This window comes from Echinops telfairi, unplaced genomic scaffold (genome assembly GCF_000313985.2).
Source record: "Echinops telfairi isolate 266 unplaced genomic scaffold, ASM31398v2 ScPeMD7_7457;HRSCAF=8495, whole genome shotgun sequence".
NCBI classification, from domain to species: Eukaryota; Metazoa; Chordata; class Mammalia; order Afrosoricida; family Tenrecidae; genus Echinops; species Echinops telfairi.
Window position 1 is genome coordinate 7,656,827 of NW_022111357.1, and position 15,501 is coordinate 7,672,327.

At 40.7% G+C, this 15,501-nt stretch overlaps 1 protein-coding gene across 1 annotated transcript in view; it reads right to left on the reverse strand.

Moving 5' to 3' along the window:
* THRAP3 (thyroid hormone receptor associated protein 3) overlaps nucleotides 1-15,501 on the reverse strand; it is a 50,760-nt gene that overhangs the window by 21,121 nt on the left and 14,138 nt on the right. The window contains exon 2 of the mRNA XM_004704963.2: nucleotides 9,685-9,792. The gene's annotated coding sequence lies outside the window, so the exon portion shown is untranslated. The remainder of the gene's footprint in view (nucleotides 1-9,684; nucleotides 9,793-15,501) is intronic.

Below are 15,501 nucleotides of genomic sequence, written 5' to 3' on the forward strand. Positions count from 1 at the left end.
AGGAGAACACCTCGAGGATCCGTAGAGTCAATAATCCTCACTCTGCAGCCCTAGGAGAGTAGTGAACTTGTATGCAAGTCTTTTTAAAGGCTAAGCTGTCTTTACCCAAGTAACTTATTTAACTGCCAGGCAGATCAATGGTTCTTGAGAGAACAGCTAGCTGATAGATGGATTTTACTTAAGAACAAAACACATATGGATTGTGGTAAAGAGTTGGATGGGCCCCCAGTAAAATGATTTTTTAAAATAATAAAGCAAAAAAACAAAGCAAACACAAATGCCAAAGCTGTGGTCCCTAAGATATGTAATATCACATAACTTTTACATAGCTAACAAAAAATCTAATTTTCAGCTCCCAGATCTTGTCAGAGACAGCTAAAGCAACTTATCTACATAAAAAATCAAAGACATGAAGAATTAGATTACTCTTCTTCCTCCAGGAAGACTTGTACCCCGCCTCAGAGTACCTAGTGCTTAGGCTAGTCTTGTGCTTGGCACATGGGGTCTGCCAGGCTCAAGAGAACAAGCCTTTGGGAGGAGTCACTACAGTGTGCCCCAGTGTTTGGATCCTGAGCATGACTGATTGAGAGGTTCTATCTAGCAAAAGACTAAGTTCCCAGAACTAGGCAGTGCCTAAAACAACTTCTCAAGAGGACACCTTGAGGGAGTTTCCAAGCATGGCAGCCCTGAATGATCAAGCTGCCGTGTAAGCCACACCCCTATGCCTCGGGCCTTAAAATACTAGGGTCACATTCAAAAGGCTGCAGAAAGGCCTTAAATTTAAATGGTTTATGCATATGGAGGGAAAAAGATTACCTGTCAAGTAAATAAAAAAAGGTAAAACAAGTATACTCAGGAGCTTCAAAAGGTTCATGGAAAAGGGATTTAAAAGAATATGGAATTTTTTCCTGAACTTTTAAGTCACCTCATACTATTACCCCAAAACAAAGCAATACAAAATAAAAATATGAAAAAGAAATCTGACCTAACCCCTTCCACATGTATAAAGTTGATTAAAATTTAAATCTGTTAAGATTAAATCTCTGAACCCCTAGACTAGGCCACCTGAGTGAGGTGTAGGGTAGAGACCCACATTGAACTACTTGGCATGATTCCACGGCACATTTAATGTCTGTGTAGTGATTTCTCTTTCTACTTCTTTAACTTTTCATCCACCCTTACTCTATGACTAAACTTACTATTTACAAATCACTTACTATTATCTCAAACAACATTCAATTTCTTTAAGAGATCTTGTGTACGTTATTTAAAAGAGCATTTCCTTCTGATAGTGTTAACTGTCACGTCAGTGCCTGCATCATAACCAATTTTAGACATCATCATGTGCTAGATATACTCCTGATAAAGCACCAGGCTTTTAAATAGTGCTGGCTGCTTCCCTGCAGCAGTCAGGAAGCACCCAACAGTGGTTTTCCTCAGCTTATTAGAACACACCATAAAGTTTTCATTCCCAATCCTTATTCCAAAGGCTCACAAATGAAAAGCCAAAATTTTAAAAGTATGAGAGTTCTACAAAGTAACACTTATTTTAATTTAAATGGGTGGTTTGCTTCCCCGATAAATGGGTGATAGGTAACCCAATTTAAACAGATTAAAATGTCATTTCATGCTGCCTATTTGTCAGTCTGTTGTACTGACATGGCTTGCGTGATGTTATGATACTGAAGTTATACCCCCTGTACTTTTAAGTTCCAGGTCTCTAACTGGTGGACAGGTTTCAGAAGAACTTCCAGACTAAATTAAACTAGGACAAATGGCCTCTACTTTCAAAGACTAGCCAATGAAAGCCATATTGTAGCTGGCTTGCATTGTCCACAACAGGAGGGCCACTTCTCTAGAAGGACACACGTGTACAGGCCACATGTTTGGTGGAGTAGTCAATAGGGATGTAAGAACTCTTGAGATGGACTGGGCAATAGCCTCAATGAAGGGCTTGAATAGGTTGCTTAGATTCTGTAGTATTCATACACCATGCTCTTCACAGCCCAGCTTTTTGGATTTGCTCAGCATACAGACTAACCATGGTGAAAGGCTACAACCCTGACATACATCTTTCCTAATTTTAAGCCATGCAGAATTCCCTTGTTCAGGTTAAACAATGCTTCTTGGTCTATGTAAAAGCTCATAAAAGTACAATGAAGTATGTTGAAATTCCTATTCTTAGTAACGTTAGCCATAATTTGCTACAATCCACAATTTAATGCCTTTATATAGTCAATAAAATAAAAGTAAGCATCTGTAATTTTCTACTTTGAGCCAGGATCCAACTGATGCCAACAATGTCCCTTATTCTATGCTCTCTTCTGAATCCAAGGAGTCTTGGCTGGAAGTTCAAAATCACCAGCTGCACAGGAGAAAATGAGTCTCCAGTCTCCTAAGAGTTATAATCTAAGAAACCCACTGGAGCATTTAGTTGTGCACTGCCCTGAAGAGATACTATGAGTAGGAATCAACTTGGTGCCAGAGTTTAGTTTTGCTTTTCTTCTGAATCCAGCTTGAAATTCTGACAGTTCTCCACCGATGTATGGATGCAGAATTATAAAAAACTATCCTCAGCAAAATGTTGCTTATATGTAACATTAATGGTATTGTTCAATAATTTTGGGTCGTCTTTCTTTGGTCCAAATATGGATCTCTTCCAGACGGTTGGCCAAGTGGCTGTCTTCCAAGTTTCCTGGCATAGAAAAGTGAATGCTTCCAGTGATGCCTTAGCTATTGAAGCCTTAGCTATTGAAGCATTTCAATGGATATTATCCTTGTCTTTGGCTAATTCCTTCATTGGAGCTTGGCCTGCTTCCTTCAATCCAATTACTTCTTGATCAGATGCTACTTTCTAAAAAAAATGGCTGAATGACAACCAACTCTTTCTGGGACCACGGTCCTTTGTATTTCTTCCTTCCATCTTCTTTTGATTGGGTTCACTGTTTTGCTCATAGCAATCTTTAACAATTCAAGGCCTGAATTTTTCATTCTTACACCTTGAGACATGTTGACCATGTTCTTCCTTCTTCGGGTTTTCTAACTCCAGGTCTTCACACATCTCATTACAATGGTTTACTTTATCTTCTTGGCCTACCCTCTGACATGTACTGGTCAGCTCCTTTGTCTTCCACTCACACAAGCTACTCTATGTTCAAGAGCAAGTTTCAGTCTCTTTTAACACATCTGTTGTGGTCCTTTCTTTTCTTTTTAACGACCTTTTGCTTTTTCCATGTATGATGCTCTTGCTATCATCCCCACAGCTCAAATGGTCTTCCATCACTGGTGTTCAAGGTGTCAACATTCCATTCCTGAACTGTAGGGTACACTCAAGACCGTATTTGGGTCTTATGGACTTCCAGCAGTTTCCTTTCTAAAACCAAGGTCGTATTTTCTAGCTACAGATCCTTCCTTTGTTTCCAACTTTTGAATCAAATCACAAGTACCATATATATTCAAGTATAAACCAACCCAAGTACCAATCAAGGCACCAAATTTTACCACAACAACTGCATTTTAATAAAATGTGCTGAATGCTATGGGGGACAACACTGGAGACACAGTGCAGGAATTGTGCCCAATCCACCCCACCTCACTGAGGCAAAACACTAATGGTGCAACAGAACAGCAATGGGAACAGAGCAACGAGGTCACCAGGGAATACCAAAAATAAACTTTGGGGCCAGGGCATGGCACCCCATTATACTCGAGCGGAAAATACTCCTAAAAGGTCAAGAACAGACCTTGAACTATTTCCAGGCTCTTCTCTTTTTTTTGTCATTGGTTTTTATGTTGTTGTGTTTTCACTTGTTGGTTTGTTTTGCCGTCTTATTTTTTGTGCATATTATTATCCCTGCAGGTCTATCTAGATAAGATAGGCGGAACAAATAATCTGGAGGAGCAAAGAACGGGACCAACGGTTGCAGGAGGGCATGGGTTCCAGGAGGGGATGGGTTCCAGGAGGGGACGGACATGGGAGAGGGGAAGTCAGGGAAAAGGAAGGTGTTAACAAACCCAGGGACAAGGGAACAGCAAGTGATCCAAAACTGATGAGAGGAGAATGTAGGAGGCCTAGTGGAACATGATCAAGGGCAATGTAACTGAGGAATTACTGAAACCCAAATGAAGGCTGAACATGATAGTGGGACAAGAAGAAAGTAAAAGGAAATAGAGTAAATAGCTAGGAGGCAACAGGCATTTATGGAGGTCTAAATACAGGCATGTACAAGTGTAAATATATTTATATATGACAATGGGGAAATAGATGTGCATACAAAAGGTTTAGTATTAAGGTAACAGAAGGACATTGGGCCTCCACAAAAGTACTCCCTCAACACAAGAACACTTTGTTCTATTAACCTGGCATTCCATGATGCTCCCCTTCCCGACATGATCGCTGATGACAAAGCAGGTGCATAAGCAAATGTGGTGAAGAAAGCTGATGGTGCCCGGCTATCAAAAGATATAGCATCTGGGGTCTTAAAGGCTTGAAGGTAATAAGCGGCCATCTACCTGAGAAGCAACAATGTCCACATGGAAGAAGCACACCAGTCTGTGTGATCATGAGGTGTCGATGGGATCAGTTATCAGGCATCAAAGAACAAAAAACTGGATCATTGTGTGTTCACCTCCCGATGGTGCCCGGCAATCAAAAGAGATAGTGTCTGGGGTCTTAAAAGCTTAAAGATAAACAAGCGGCCATTTAGCTGAGAAGCAACAAAGCCCACATAGAAAAAGCACACCAGTCTGTGTGATCATGAGGTGTCGATGGGATCAGCTTATCAGGCATCTAAGACCCAGAATAAAACCATACCCAAGGTGAATGGGGCAGGGGGCATGGAGTGGAGACCCAATGCCCATCTGTCTACAATTGTACATCCCCTCACAGAAGGGTCATAGGGAAGAGACGAGGCAGTCAGGGTGCAGTATAGCACCAAAGAAACACACAACTTTCCTCTAGCTCTTTGGTGCTTCCTTCTCCCCACTATCATGACCTTACTAAGACCTGGAAACACGGGGAATCCAGGACAGATAAACCCCTCAGGGTCAACAAGGAGAGTAGAGATGCCAGGAGGATTAGAGGAGGGTGGGGAGGTGAAAGGGGGGATGCATCACAAGGATCAACCTAGAACCTCCTCCCAGGGGGGCGAATAACAAAAGTGGGTGAGGGGTGACAGAAGACGATGTAAGGCATGGAAAAAAATAACCTATAACTTGTCAAGGGTTTGTGAGGGCGGGCGGGCGGGGGAGGGATGAAGGGGGAAGAAATAGGGAGCTGATATCAGGGGCTCAAATGAGAATGCTTTTAAAATGATGATAGTGGCATATGTGCAAATGTATGGATTGTGTTGAGATGTTCAGAGCCCCCAATAAAATCATTAAAAAAAAAAAAAAAGAAAGAAATCAAACCTCCCAGTTTATAAAGTAGCTTCCTCATTAAAGTAAACGCCACAATTCCTGATCTTTAGTTATATGAGTAAGATTAATGTGCGTATAGGAGCCCTGGTGGCACTGTCAGGTAAGTGCCGGACTGCTAACCACAAGTTCTGTGATTCGAGCCTTCCAGCTGCCGAAGGGAGAAATAGGAGGCTATCTGCTCCCCTGAAGTGTTACAGCCTCAGAAGCGTTGTCCCGGGTTTCTGTGAGTGGGGACTGACGATGACAGTGGGGGGGGTTTTGTTTTTAGTGTGAGTATATAACCTCAAAAACAAAAAACAAGCAAACAAAAAAACACCCACACTAGCTGGAACCAAGAGTGTTGTTTATTCAATCAATATTTATTGAGTACTTTACTCTATGTCAGGCTTTGTATTATAAGTAGTTAATAAGAAGGACAAATTCTCTGTCCTCTTATAATTACAGATTGAAAAATACATTTTAAAATATTTTTAAGGCTCATAGTAAGACTGTGGAGGTTTTCTTTCGTTTTGAAGAACAGTGAAGCAGCACAAAACTATAAGTAACTTCCACAGGAAGTTAAAAGTAACTTCCACAGGACACAAATAACTGGAAGATCCCTGCTTCATGGAAAAGGAACCTATCCATATCCTCCCTACCCTCACTCCACCCTCACTCCTGTAACAAACAGCCAGTTCTCATTGTGTTTTTAATGTTACATTTCATGGGCACAAAGACAGGTGCTTCTATTAAGCAGAGTTATATGCTGAAGCTTATTATCCATCTCAAACGTCCTGTTCTTAAATGGATGGCCAGATTCTGCATTGAGCAGTGGCTTTACTAGAAAAAGAAGTGGGTCAAATTCTGGCTATCACCCATCAGCTGGACATTCATTTACCACTGTCTGCTGATGTGTAAAATGGAAGTAGTGTGATTCATCTCACGAAGTCATAAAGGTGGAGCATCTAGCAGAGATCTATAGTATCTATAACTTAAGCTAAAGTCAGCTGCAGTCCCACAGCGAGAAAGGGAGCACAGCGAACCCTCACCACTGCGCTTCGACTTCCGCGGCTTCCCTCTATCACGGTTTTTGTTTAACAGCGCATGCTCTGTCATTACTGCCACTGATTGGCTCATACTGTACACGCTTGATGCCATAAATAATATAATAAATAATAAATGATAATTGTAACGTCCAAAATGTTTTACTGTATTTTCCCTTTTTCGTTTAATAAATTGGGTAATACGAGTGTAATGGTGATTAAAGGGTGTTTTTTCATGTCCTCTATGCTCTAACTACGAAAATATTGATTTACAAATAAGGAATCCTACTTCGCGGAATTTCATTTATCACGGTAGGGTCTAGAACCGATTGACCGCGATAAACGAGGGTTCACTGTGTTTTGGGAAGGTCCCTGGGTTTCAACAAGTCTATTTTCTTCCCTTTAAGTGTATATCTAGAATAGATAATTCAGCTACTTTCCCTAGCTAGACTGGCCTATGCTGAAATGAAAAGCGACACTAGAAGGCAGACAAAGGTCATATTCTATATTCTCCAGGTCGTGACCTCTAGAAAACAAGTTCCTTTGTTATGATGTTAGCGGGGATGCTGGTAGGCTGCGGGACCATTAATTGGAACTTTTTCATTACTATATCCCCAGTGTATATAATTTGTGGTATATCCTCCTGCATTTTAATGCGAGTGCCTACTGAACTTAAAATCATCTATGCAATTAATCTGTCATCATTAGAGAAATAAAAATAGTATTGTCAGCAGCTTAGAGAATCTTCCTGTCTCCCCAGAGGATCCCCTCATGTCCCCAAAGTAGAGTAACAGCAATTAACACCATTTTAAATGGGTTTATATGATCACTGGGAAATGAGATCTCGTTTTTTGTTTGAAACCTCAGCTTTCTAACTTAATAAAGATACTATCTAGCCTAGATTCTAGATGTAAGGAAAACCCGTTCTGAAACTAAATTAGGAAGTCAACAGTGACATTTCATTAATTTAAAAATTGACATTATTCCCACGACTTTGGACTGAACAAATGGTATGCACTGCAAACACCTACAAAAGCTTTAAAAAACATGTCCATCAAGATCCATATTCAGCAGTCTGGAAAGGGGTTCAGCCAGCAGACTGTGTACACTAAAGATTTCAAAAAATAAGTCTGCAGTCATTCTTGATCATGGGAACAGTGCTCATCAGGTGACCATACACGCTTCTACTGTTTACACGGAGGTCCACATAAACCATAGCTACGATTATCTTATTAGGAATAAGTGGTCTCATCTTTTCATAGACACTGGTCTTTTAAAGATCAAATTAACCCCCTAATAAAATGTTAAAAAAGACAAAAAAAAAAAAGATCAAATTACTTTCTCACAAGGTTATCACACAAAAGTGTGAAGAGGAGATGGAAGGAATGGTGGTGGTGGGTGGGTGTGTTATCACCTTACAAAAAGAAACCTGACCTTTGTTCTCAGGTTCTTCCTAGCTCAGCGGTTCTCAACCTGTGGGTTGTGACCCCTATGGGGCTCGAACAATCCTTTCACAGGAGTCGCCCGATTCATAACAATAGCAAAATTACAGTTATGAAGTAGCAATGGAAATAATTTTATGGTTGGGGGGGGTCACCACAATACGAGGAATTGTATTAAAGGGTCACGGCATTAGGAAGGTTGAGAACCACTGTACGTAGCTGGACTACACCAGGCACTAGTAAATGAGGGCAGACCAGACCTGAGAGCCTAATATTAACAAAGGCTCAGGAAGCATGATACAATCTAGTGTCGAATAATATGACTAATGAGTAGTTAAAAGCTAGTGAGCAATTAATTACCTAAGATGATTACCAATCAGGAGTAAAGAGTGATGAAAATTGAAAGACATGGAAATTTACAAACAGCCCATGTAAATTTCAGTCTCCACAACCCTGAGACCACAAAAACTAAGCATGTGAGCTACCACTACCAACTGTTCTGAAAAGGATCACATTAGAAGGTCCTGAATAGAGTGGTGTAAAAAAGGGGAACAAAATCATAAAGACAACAGGTTTACTGGTGGACAGAGACTACTGACCTACGGCTCTTAAGACACACTTCAGGCCTGGAATTGTGTCCAATGCCACAGCTCAGTTTTCAGATATTCGATAAGGGGAACTCTTAATAATAGTGTGGTGCACACACCTTAGACAGTGGATCTGAAGAGGCATCTCAAAGACGACGAAACAAATGTGCACAGAGGTGTGCTGGAATATAATTTGGAAAACTGATCCTTCTAGCTAGACTCTGAAGATGAATTACTAAGAAAGACAGAAAATCCAGCAAAATAAAAACACAGATCTGAGTGATAATTTTACAGTAATTAATAACCAGAATAGTCCCAAAGGGAAGATGAAAGATGTCCCAAATGATAAACTTTTCTGAGATGTTACCTTTGAACACAACCATGATATTTTCAACAGTGAACATTGCACTAACCAAATGTGAGCGGAGTGAGGTAGCTGGGAAAATCCATTACAAACACCCACTACCCAGCATAGTAAAGGAGCATTAAAGAAATGGACCATCAGTAAGCGGCGACTGTGAATTCAGAAAGGGGCTAACAAAAGAAACCTCTAGAGTTGAGAGTTACTGCTTCCAAGGACTGGAAATAAAGACAGGGAAAGCTGCCATTGCCTGACCTCGCAGCCACACCCCCACCCCAATAAAAAGCCTGGACAGCAGTTTGATATGTCAACACAGAATTTTGGGTACATGTATTTATATAACATCAAAACTGAACATTACAAATATGTGAAACTTTTAAAAGTCAAGACTGTACTATGGGGAAGAGATCAAATGTGTATAAGAATGTATTCATGTCCTTCACAGAAATCATTGTTGGGGGGAAACTGGTGGTGGTGGTGGGGTGTCTACAAAAAGAGATTACGCACAAATGCATATGCGAATAACATTTGAGCTGAGCAGGTTTCACTTTATGAAAAGGGGAATTAAAATGGGATTTTTCTGCAAACTTGTTTAAGCTCTCCTGTAGGTAAACACTGTAAACCAAAACATTAGCTGATTACGTATGTAAGCCAAGTTTACAGATGATCTTAAATACTTCCAAATGAATACACTTAATTAAAATAAAGGGGGGGGGAGGGATATTTGCTGACTCTTCAATTTAGAAGGGCATCAGAGAAAAAAGCTACTTAATTGATTTCAATTCGATGAACTAAAACACTGTAACAAGTAACCAGAAGTTCCATTAGGAATCCCCCCAACCCACGGCACTTACCTGATTTAAACAAAGAGTGACTTGCACTGGGTCCTAGACAGACACCAACACCTCAACACAACACTGGCAGTGCCACCAGCTTCTCCAGTTTGTAGCCAGGTAGCAAACCTGGAATTAGAGGAAATAAAAAGGCCTTGATAAAATGACTGCCTAAGTGGAGCTAGAGACTTAGCAGTAAAAGATGTAGTTCAGTTCTCAACTTCCAATGGACATAAGCTTCTCTCATACAGTGCTCTGGTTTGACAGGGGTGTCTGTGTACATATGTGTCTATCTCATTTTCATCCACACAATCCACTGCAATAAAGGCTGGGGGTGTGGAAAGCTAAAACCTCCCTTCTTGTAACCTGATCTTCCACTGGCTATATTTCAGGCGCTAGAGTTTGCATTATGCAAGACAATGTCACAAGCCCCATAATTCACCCTGGACAAGCACACAGGAAATGAAAGAAAGAAAAAATGTAACATCTGTGGGGCTAAGTGTTTAAAACTCCCCACCGCCCACCCCCATAGTTGCAGAGGGAATTCCCATATGATTCCCCAGCCATCATTTCTTGCAGGTTTAAACTTAATACATGTCAAGTTAAAATACTCCTACCCCTCAAAGCACATACACAAATACAACCCTTAAATTCCAATTGTCTAAACATTCCCTGATCTAAACATTAATATGCCCACAAATCAAAAGTGTCATCTAAAACAAATAGCAAAAGCATGTTTCAAGATCAGCAAGCTCAGGTATAAAGTCACGATCCTCATTTGTAGCTGATTAAAAGCTTTACCATTCATTCCTATCACTAAAAAGGTAGGTAGAAAGGTACTTAAAATCTCAATAATCCAAAGACACTCTTTCTGCCTGCATTAACATATATGGGATTAACTCTTTCGTGAGAGGCCTGTATGTGCCCAGCACCTAGGAGTAACCTCTAGGGCTGAGTTTAACAGCAAACAATATACTCATTTCCCCTATACTGCTAGGGATCCATAATGTAACATTAATTCAACTGTTGTGTGAAGATAACAAGGGAGCTTATCCATGTTATCCACAGATCTCAGGATAACTTCATTCACAAGTACAGTATACAGGAAACTTTGTCTTTGGGCTTCAGTGATCCCGTCTGTAGCAAATACTCTTTGGTGTCAAGGTACACAGCCTTCCTGATTCTCCCATGTCACTATCTGGGGCTGCTGGTTCACTTCCCACCCTCGGGAGAAGATGAGCGTCTCAGGTGTGGGTTAACCACGGTAACTTTCTCTGCAAGCCACAGTTTGCACATGGACCATGATATCTGTATTCATCACCTGGCCCACCCACACACGAACCCTCAGCAGCAGCACCACCCAACTCTATTCATTCTTTTAGGCCAAATTTTCTCACACAAGGTTAGCTATTGTTCCTTTGTGTAAGTCAGGCAAGTCTCCTCTTACATTCATCTCATTTTATCTGTTTTTATGTCAATTTACCCCACTGGACTGTGAACTCTTTATGTATCTAACACTGCTAAGATTTTGCTGAGTAAACTAAATACCATATATACTTGAGTATAAGCTGACCCGATATCAGCCTAATTTTACCACAAAAACTGCATTAAAAATATGCTTAAGAAACTCAGTTTACACTCGAGTATATACAGTACACCTAAGTAACAAACTCATGACCTAGACCAGAGACAAATAATCAACAGTGTGAAGAGCCAATAAATCCTACTCATAAAAATACTAACAGGATTAGACTTTAATCTAGAGGAAATTAGTATTCAGTAAGATTGAAGAACACGTTGACATTTAGTTAATAAAGAGAACAAATCTATGTACTGCTTTCCAGAACTCATTCTTTCAAAATTCTACGGCACACATCCTTGCAGTTTATTCTTGTAACCTCCTAGGTTACAGCCTCGAAACTCCTTTCCCCAGATCTCCTAAATCCAGAGCACCTCCAAGGGCTCACAGTCTTGTCTGCTGGCCAAAGTAAGGAAAATCCCAATGACTGCTACAAAACTGAAACCTGGTCTTTCTGTACACACCTATCCAGATGGCAAATACAAACAGCTCTTCCATTCTCCTACCCTACCAGGTTTCCTTGCTAATTAACCACTTATCAGATGTTGGCAAGAATTTTATCATTCCAACAAGTCTTAAATTTCTCATTGTTTTGATGGGCAGAGAAGCAAACCTGAGGCTCTGACCTGCCATTAGCCTGTGACTATAAAGAGACCTGCCTGCTGCCACAGGTTTACTACCCACCACCACCCAGCAGCTTTCTCCTGCCTTTGTCATCGGGCTAACCACCCACTAGGCTGTCTTTTCAGCCTCATCTCTGGCGTCCCCGATGCCAAAGTATTGCCAAGGCCGTGCCAGCATTGCCAACAATTTATCTTTCCTTATCTCATGCATCATTAATTGTTCATTTATTCAACAAAGCTCTTACTTACTGGGCACCTACTACATGCCAGGCAGTGCTCTAGACACTGGATACTACCAGTCCTTTCCTTTCTGGACTTCACATCCTATGTAGAATAAGGGGAAGTTAATTTGAACAATAGTGTTTAAATACAAAGTAACATCAGGCTATTTGATTTATTGGTTTTCCAGTCACAAGTTAAAGCAAAAATATCTACATTTCTGAGTGATGAATATTGCTCCATTGAACCCATATGCTTATATATAGGTTTAGGATATTTCCATATCCATATTTGTATGTCCTTGTAAGAATGTATCTAGGTAAATTATAGAGCACACAGGTGGGAAAATTATAGAAACTTCAGGTGTCTCTTTAGTCACAGACTAATGATCGGTCAGAGCCTCAGGTTTGCTTCTCTGCCATTCAAAACAATGAGAAATTTAAGACTTGATGGAATGATAGAATTCTTTCCATAACCACGCTTAAGGACCGAGTCGCTTGAGGGTATAGGACCACAGTCTTGGGGGGCCATCTAGGTCAACTGGTTTCACAAAGTTCAAAAAATAATGTTCTACATCTCATTTCAGTGAGTAGAGAATGTAGTACTGTATTAGAAACTTACAATTGGCCATCTATGATGGAACTATTAGTCCAACCAGACCACAAAGGAGTAAAGACAATCAAAGGCTCAAAAAATAAATAAATTAGTTCAGAGAACCAATGGATCATGCAAACCACAGTAGAACTAGAATGGTGCCCGCCCTCCTATTATTACCAAGTGCTCTGATCATGGTCACAACAGCTATTCCTGGAGAGTGGGAGAAAAAAATAGACCAAAACAAAAATAACTGATTGTAATATGTGACTATATAACTCTTCTTGATATGATTGAACTACTGAATTGTAATCTATGTTAATTAAAAGCCAAAAAAACTGTTGGGCAAAAAAAACCCTCAACATAATACTAGTCTGACAAACTGGTGAAATCCTCGGAGACCTTGGCCTTAGACATCCTTCAAACTTGGAAATGAACTTACTCCCAGAGATCACCTTTCATGCAAAACGACAGGTCTGTAGTGAACACCCAACCTTACGAGACCAAGAATAACATTCAGAACACAAAGATGCATGAATGGAAACTTCCTACAGAAGTAGGAAGTAGGAAGGCTGCTGTTACACTGAGGGTTTCTACTAAATTTTATAAAACAAAATATGTACAAAGGTCCCTTCCAAAAGGTCATGGAAAAATTCCATGATCTTTTAATTATATTTCCATTAACTTTTTTTTTGAAGCATCCTCATATGAACTTTTGAATGGCAAACTAGTTTGCTCTATAAACCTGGATTCAAATTACAATGCCTCACCCCTCAAATCATGAGGTTGCAACATAAAAAACTAATTAAAAAAAAAAGAATAACTGCTGGAACTATCTATGTACATCAATCATCACATAGGATTTGGAGATTTAGGGGTTTGGTGTTATGCAAAATCCCAGTTAACTGGCTCAACAATATGGTTAATGCTTCTGTTCCAACTTCTAGTTCTTGCACAATGTCTACGGGTCTTAAAAATTTACAAGTGGCCATTCAAGGCACCCTTGATCTCTATATTCACCTGGAGCAAGAAAGGAAGGACATCAATAATACGAGAAAGAATGTATATTGCAGCCCTGGTAGCACAGTGGTTAGTTGGACTGCTAACCATAAGGTCAGCAATCCAAAACCACCAGCAGCGACTCTAGAGAAAGATGGGGTTTTCTCCTTCCATAAACAGTCAGTCTCTAAAACTCACAGGGGCAGTTCTACCCTGTCCCTATAAGGTCTGTATGAGTCAGAAGGAGCTTGATGGCATTACAACGGAACATGTGGCTTATTGCTGCTATGAAGCCGTTAGAACTACGTGGTGCCCATTTACCATTACTGAACAGAACATTTTGATGAACAATTTCATAGAAGATGGAGAAAGGGGAGATGAGGAGAATGCATAACAGAATTTCAAAGTCTCAGGGACTCTAGATTTTTTGAAGCCATGAATGGTGGACAAACCTTAGACACTATTGCCCTGAGATAATCTTTAAACCTTACACCAAAAAATTTTCCTGAAATCATCTTGAAATTGAATAATAGTTTAACTTAACAGGTAAAAAAAGAGTCTGCCTTAAAGAACACTTTATTCTAACAACACAGCATTCCATGATGCTCACCTAACCAACAGGATCGCTGAAGACAAACAGGTGCATAAGCAAATGTGGTGAAGAAATCTGATGGTGCCCGGCTATCAAAAGAGAGTGTGTCTGGGGTCTTATAAGCTTGGAGGTAAACAGGCAGCCATCTAGCTGAGAAGCAACAAAGCCCACATGGAAGAAGCACACCAGCCTGTGTGATCATGAGGTATCGATGCGATTAGGTGTCAGGCATTTAAGACCCAGAACAAAACCATACCCAAGGTGAATGGGGGAGAAGGGGGTCATGGAGTGGAGACCCAATGCCCATCTATAGACAATTGGGCATCCCCTCACAGAAGGGTCACAGGTAAAAGACGAGCCAGTCAGGGTGCAGTATAGCACCAATGAAACACACAACTTTCCTCTAGTTCCTTGGTGCTTCCTTCACTCCACTATCATGCCCTCAATTGTTCCTTACAGATCGAATTAGATCAGAGCATGCACACTGCTACAGATAACGGCTGGAAACACAGGGAATCCAGGATAGATAAAGTCCCTCAGGGCCAAGGAGAGCAGAGATACCAGGAGGATTAGGGGAGGGTGGGGAGAGAAAGGGGGAATGGATCACAGGATCAACCTAGAACCCCCCCTCCTAGGGGGATGAATAACGGAAAAGTGGGTGGGTGGGGGGAACGAAGGATGATCTAAGATATGGAAATAATAATCTATAACTTATCAAAAGTTTGTAGGGGAGGGAAGGGGAAGAAATGGGGAGCTGATCTCAGTGGTTCAACTGGGAAGAGAATGCTTTGAAAATTATGATGGTGGCATATGTGCAAAAGTGCTTGACACACTGGATGACTATATGGATTGTGATAAGATGTAAGAGCCCCCAATAAAGGTATTTTTTTTTTTAATTTAAAAAATGCAAAAGGGGCATAAGGAAAAAGCTACTGTATACAAACACTCCTGGGGTGAGGACCAAGTAATATGGCAGGGACCAGACCAAATACAGGGATACACGTGGTAGACAACTAAAAAGGAGGTGGGGAAAGGGAAAAAAATAATAATAATAAAAATAAATGGGTAGCGGGGGCACAGGGCACTAACACACCCAAGGGGAGACTACTGTTTATATCTCCACAGGGAAAGAGGGACCAGACTTCAACCCAGTGCTCCAAGATGTGAATGCAACATGCCGACGTGGAGTAGGGAACCAGTGGAGAGGTCTGGGGAGCTGGCCCCAATCCCAA